This window comes from Triticum dicoccoides, chromosome 7B, assembly GCF_002162155.2.
Source record: "Triticum dicoccoides isolate Atlit2015 ecotype Zavitan chromosome 7B, WEW_v2.0, whole genome shotgun sequence".
Lineage (NCBI taxonomy): Eukaryota > Viridiplantae > Streptophyta > Magnoliopsida > Poales > Poaceae > Triticum > Triticum dicoccoides.
Window position 1 is genome coordinate 593,156,591 of NC_041393.1, and position 6,647 is coordinate 593,163,237.

Below are 6,647 nucleotides of genomic sequence, written 5' to 3' on the forward strand. Positions count from 1 at the left end.
GGGGGCTTAGCTGCAGTCCAGTACTCGCCTAAGTATTTGAAAATCCTACCGAGTGGAGAGCAAACCTCCCACTCGGGGGCTTAGCTGCAGTCCAGTACTCGCCTAAGTATCTGAAATCCTACTGAGTGGAGAGCAAACCTCCCACTCGGGGGCTTAGCTGCAGTCCAGTACTCGCCTAAGTATCTGAAAATCCTACCGAGTGGAGAGCAAACCTCCCACTCAGAAGCTTAGCTGCAGTCCAAAGTGCTCGCCTAAGTATGAAATCCATCCCGATCCGCAAGGACGACGAGGTGCAGGTCGACTGCTACCTTCTCCTTCAGAGCTACGCCACAAATACAATGTGCGCTCTGCAAGGACGACGAGGTGCAGGTCGACTGCTACCTTTTCCTTCGGAGCTACGCCACAAATACAATGTGCGCTCTGCAAGGACGACGAGGTGCAAGTCGACTGCTACCTTCTCCTTCAGAGCTACGCCATAAATATAATGTGCATTCTGCAAGGACGACGAGGTGCAAGTCGACTGCTACCTTCTCCTTCGGAGCTACGCCACAAATACAATGTGCGCTCTGCAAAGACGACGAGGCGCAGGTCGACTGCTACCTTCTCTTTCGGAGCTCCGCCACAAATACAACGTGCGCTCCATCCCAATCCGCAAGGACGCAGGTCGACTGCAATCTGTGCTCCATCCTTGCTTGCGAGAGCGGTGAAGAGAAGATCGACTGGATTCTCCACCTTAGGGCTGCGTCTCAAGCATTAAAGTATATTCCGAGTGAAGAACAAAGTTCGCTCGAAGGCAAATACAAGCATATTAAACGATAAGCCAAGTTTAGATAACATCCTACGGATTCGGAAGTGCTCAGGCATCAAGCCTGTAAAAGTTTATCGGTTACAAAACCACTTGGCATTCCGAGGCAAATTTAAGGCGAAGCATAGAAGTTTTTCTTACTCCTCGGGTGGAGGACTGGAAGGCTCGACAAACTGGTCCAGGTCGATTCCATCAGCAATTCGAGTGGCAGTAGCAATGAAGGTCTCCATGAAAGATTGAAAGTCATGCTTCTTGGTGTTGGCCACTTTGAGGGACGCCAGCTTGTCCTCTCGCGCATCCTTGCAGTGAACACGGACCAGGGACAGAGCAACATCAGCACCACACCTGGCAGAAGACTTCTTCCATTCTTGCACTCGACCTGGAACTTCATTCAGTCGAGTCATTAGAGACTCGAGGTCATTTTGAAGCGTCTCTCCCGGCTAGAGTGTCGAATCGATTCGCGACGCCGCAACCTTCAGTCGAGCAAGATAGTCAACCACACCAGCAACACGAGACTCCAGTCGGAGCACGTTCATGGCAGTTTCATCCTTCACAGGAGAATTAATGGGATCCAAGCCTGTCTCCACTCGGCTGGTCTCCTCCTCGAAGTTTTGGCAGAACTCTGCAAACACAATTCAAAGATAAACCAGCAGTTCTACGATGAGTCGACGATAACGAGTCAGTCGGATGGCTGACCTCCTTGTTGGCCGCGTCGAGAGCAGCTTTCAGATTGGCGTTCTCCTCTTCAAGTTTATCGACTGAAGCCAGCTTTTCTTCCGCAAGCTTCGTTTTGTCCAAAGCCGCCTTCTGCGCCTCGGCAAGGTCATGGTCCTTCTTCTTCAGAGCCTCCTTCATTTTATCTGCAAAGTGACAATGAGATCAGAATCAGGAATGGGCCGAAAGATAAAGACAATTGTCAAGTTCTCACCAATCACACCTTTTGCTTCGTCCTTCGCCTTCCGAAAGTTCTCCTGAACAAGCTTCAAGTCAAGGTTGAGCTGGATATGTTTGTTTTCCAACTCAGTATAACGAGCCACAAGCTCGCAAGATTTCTGCAAAGTGTCAGTCGACAGACATCAAAGAGAGGTTGCTTCTGAGTGACTAAGAGAAAAACCGTAACGTTTCTAAGACTACAGTCGAATCAAAATATTCAACAGTAGTCTCGGGGACTACACCCAGTGGGTGCACTCAGCGTGCCCCCACTGGTTTTACCGACTTGGTCCGATCAGTCGGCCGAAAAGAGACAAAGAGGTTATGATCCTAAAACTATAGCTCTATAGCTAACTACCAGCAGTCAGCCTTGGTCTCATCATGAAAAAAAAACAGGTTCTTCAGACTACAGTCGACTGCCAGCAGTCCACCATAGTCTCGCGGACTACACCTAGTGGGTGCACTCAGCGTGCCCCCACCGGTTCCAAGATTCCATTCGACATGGTCCGACCAGACCGAGTGAAGAAGTTAGAGTGAAGAAATTTAAAATACGAAGACTACAGTCGACTGCCAGCAGTCCACCATAGTCTCAGGGACTACACCCAGTGGGTGCACTCAGCGTGCCCCCACCAATCCAAAAATTCAATCGACACACCCACTGGGTGTACAGATACAAAGATCTTCGGAAAGAAAGTCTTTAGATAGCATATCCTAACAGAACAAGCGGTGACCAACTAACCTGGACATTGCTCTGAAGGGCTGAGCTAGCATCATAAGCCGCTTGGCTGGCTTCCCGGATCGCCTTCACCTGCTCCATCATGATCCCCGCTTGGCGTATAGCCTGCTTAGCAGCACCCGCTTGGTCCTCTGGGACGTGGTGTGTGGCAAAAAGGGACGACGGGTCAGCAATCGACGACGAAGGCCGGGCACTCGTCAGCGGCACAGCAAAGGACACGGAATGCCGAGTGACATCGCCACCTTCTTGAACCAATGCCGCAGGCGCTGATGCGATCTGAGTGGTCTTGCCAGCCGGCGCCTTTTTATTCCTCCTCGCCCTCAGTGGCACCTCGTCGTCATCATCAGGGAGATCAATGACATGAGGAGGAACTACAGGAAAAATCCAAAGTTAAAAACGAAAATCCAATCGACCAAAAGTGAAACTACAGAGAGCATACCAAGGTTGGAGGTAGCAGCGTCTTCCATTTCCTGGTCTTCGTTCTTGGCGGAGGTCTCAGAGGTAGCAGCACTGCAGATTTCAGAAACCAGTCGGTTAATCAATGAGTCGACCAAGAGTTCGTCCGCGCTAAACAAGAAGACACAAGTTCTGCTGTTACCAGGAAATGGTGGGAATGGCCATTCTCATCTTGGGCAAGGCCTTCGGCGGCTTTGATGGCGCCGCTCGTGGGTGCTTCGGCGCTTTTTCAGTCGGCACCGGAGAAGCCGCCCGAGGGCGCTTTGACGATTGCACAACAGACGCAATCGGTTTGCCGCGCTCACTCACGGGGTCATGGATGAGCTTGGATCGCCTCTCCGTGCGAGGAGGATCGACTTCCTCTTCCTCCTCCTCTTCGCTGGAGCCGTCATCATCCTCTTCCCCCTCACCATCAGATTGCCACTCCTCCTCACTTTCACCTCCACTCGCCTCTCCCTCCTCGGCCTGTTCTTGCGCCCCGTTGGGCATCAAGTACATCTCAGTCGTGGCCTAGAAGACAACAAACAAGACAAAAGTCAGTCGACTGATTTTGAGCAAACAGAATGAAGAAAGCAGGATCACAGTCGGAGATGCAGAATTGGACCTTGTCTACTTCGTATGATTGGTCGAGTGGAGGAATCCTCCTGGCTCCTCGGGGGTTGTCTTTGTTCCCTGTGATGCTCCCCAGCCACCTCTCCAGCGTGGCATCGTCAATCTCCTCCGGATGGATCCGAGTGGTGTCCTCAGTACCAGAATACAACCACATCAGATGGTCTCGGGCTTGAAGCGGCTGGATGCGTCGTCGGAGGAAGACCTCCAAGAGGTCCATGTCGGTCACCCCATCGCGGATAAGCTGGACGACACGCTCGACCAGCACCTTAACCTGCGCCTTCTCTTCCGGGATCACCTTCAAAGAGGAAGGCTTCCTCACTCGTTCCATGGAAAAAGGAGGGAGTCCGATCGATTGCCCTGGCGTCGGCTGGTCTTTGCAGTAGAACCAGGTCGACTGCCATCCACGGACCGAGTCGGCAAGGATCATGGCCGGGAAAGAACTTTTTCCTCTCATTTGAACCCCAAGACCCTCACACATCTGAATCACTCGGGTTCTCTCGTCACTCGGATTGGCCTTTTTCAGCGTCTGGGAGCGATAGGTGAAGATGTGCTTGAAAAGACGCCAATGAGGCCGGCAACCCAAGAAATTCTCGCACAAAGACACATAAGCAGCGAGGTACACGATGGTGTTGGGTGTGAAGTGGTGGAGTTGCACCCCAAAGAAATTCAGAAATCCCCGAAAGAAAGGGTGAGGCGGCAAAGAAAACCCACGGTCGACATGGGTGACCAAGAGAACTCACTCACCCTCCTGAGGCCGCGGCTCGGACTTCTTCCCCGGGAGCCGCGCCGATCCATGGGGGATCAGTCCTCCATCGGCCAGGTCATCAAGATCTGCTTGACGAATCGTCGAACGGATCCAGTCGCCCTGGATCCAGCCCTGCGGCAGGCCGACCCTCGATGAAGATCCGCCTCGACTGGTTGCCCTTCCCTTCGCCTTCGCCGTCGCTTTCTTCGCCCGCTCCAGGGCCGCCGTCTTCTCTTTCACCATCATCGCCGGCGAGACGCGCACGGGGCAGCGGCGCTGAGGCGGAAGCGAACGCGGCGGAAAGTCTGGAGAAGGGAGGAGGAAATGAGAACGCACTGTTCAAAAAAACCCCGTCCGGCGCCTTATATGAGGTTACATCCGAGTGACTGACTTGTAGGCCCGGGCGATCCTGTCAAATCCCGCAACAGCCGCGCGCGCGATATGTGGCGAAAAAGGTGGCGCGGAGATCGAGGCGTCCCTGCCTTATCCCATCCGATTACCGCGGCCTCCTCCACCCCGCGCGCTTCCCGAAATACGAATCCCGCTAAATTCGCGGGTTGCAGAACAACTCGTCAGATGAAAGATCTCCTCCGCTTTGTCGCTCGGAGCTCTCCAAGTAAAAACTTCACTCGACGGATACAAAGAATGTATCAAGGCGACTGAAAAAGAAGTTGGTGCCGTCACCTAAACTTCATTGATCCAGAACAAGACATACTCATAGCACAAAAAATGGGTCAGAAGAATTCTCAACTCCTTCCCCACTCAAACCTCGATCCATTCGGGGGCTAATGATGAAACTATGTACCTAGGGTAGGGTCATGGACCTGTCCAAACTACCCTACCCAAGGACATCTCTAGAAGAAACCAGCTGCCAATCGACTCAGAAGTGTTCCACTCGACAGACTCGAAGACACTCGACCATGAAGCCAACCATTCGACCATGAAGCCATCCACTCGACAGTCAGGAGACCTAAAGTCACTCTGCACGCCGACGGTCGGTCATTAAGTAGCTTTTATGGTTATCATAGCACTTTATGTGTAGCGTTACCAGTAACGCCCAATCTTAATGTATCTTAAACCCTGCATAACTAAGGGCCGTACGGGTCTGGCGGACTCTATATAAGCCACCCCCCTCCTCAGCGTAAAGGGTTCGCACCCCTGTAACTCATACGCATATAATCCAGTCGACCGCCTCCAGGCTCCGAGACGTAGGGTTGTTACTTCCTCCAAGAAGGGCCTGAACTCGTAAACCCCTTGCGTATACAACTACTCCATAGCTAAGATCTTGCCTCTCCATACCTACCCCCCTACACTACTGTCAGACTTAGAACCACGACAGGTAGTGCAGCCCCGCCAGTTCCGACGACGACTCCAGCGGCTGCTGCGCCACGGCTGCCGCCAATCCTGCGGTTTCCGTCGTCGTAAGCCATGGCCACCGCCCCCGGAGGGGAAGGGGGCGGTGTGTCGCCGTCGGCCGGTGATGTCGCATCCTCATCGGGCGGCCCCCTGTCGCTGCGTGCGAGGAAGGAGATGCCCTCCGTGGGGGAGGGGGAGGGGCTTGATTGCTTTTCTTTTTTAAGATCCAGGGAGGTATATGTCAATTTGTTGCCAAATCAGCTCCTTACATTCCGGCCCCACTAGTCAGAAAGTGGTTAAACGGGCTAAATCACCTGATCAGTGCTTTTTGCAAATGGTTTACTGAATGCGCGGTGATTTTTGCAAATGATTAGCGACCAGGTGGTTTTCCGCAGATGAAGTCCCAAATGTGGTGGTTTTTTGCAATTCACTCTACTGAACTACATTTTCCTTCCCATATTTGTGTGCAGTTAATCGCAGCGAGGCTAGATGCGAGCAGGTCGATATGTAGATGGAATTAGATGTCGCTACCGATGTTTACCCGATTCATACTGGTGAAAAAATTCACCATGGGTTTGGCTCCTACGCTGAATCTGGATGGAACTCCAGACATTCGCTACTACACATAGGTAACGTGATCTAATTCTTCTTCCAAGTTGATCATGGAATTATTTGGCAACTGAATGGTGTGAATGTGGCTCATTATGTGTTACAGTTGATTAATTGTTGTTATTTTTAGATGGGCGTGCCTTCATGGAGGGCACATGTTTAGGGCCTGATGATACTTCGTGCAGGAAGCTCACATTATATTCATTTCTTTCCTTCTTTCAGGCTGGTAGGAAAACCCTTGCTGACAAGTATTACTGTCATGCATGGAAAGCTTTACAACAATTCAAAGGACAGTTCCAGTGGTCAAGCTACTAAAGTGTATGATGTCTGAACTTTAGATTAGTGTTTTCTTTTAATGCAGCATTCCTTATCTTCATATAGTTTATGAAGATTTTGTT

At 51.6% G+C, this 6,647-nt stretch overlaps 1 pseudogene; it reads left to right on the forward strand.

Moving 5' to 3' along the window:
* The window catches only part of LOC119336590, a 17,565-nt pseudogene that overhangs the window by 9,774 nt on the left and 1,144 nt on the right, over positions 1 to 6,647 (forward strand).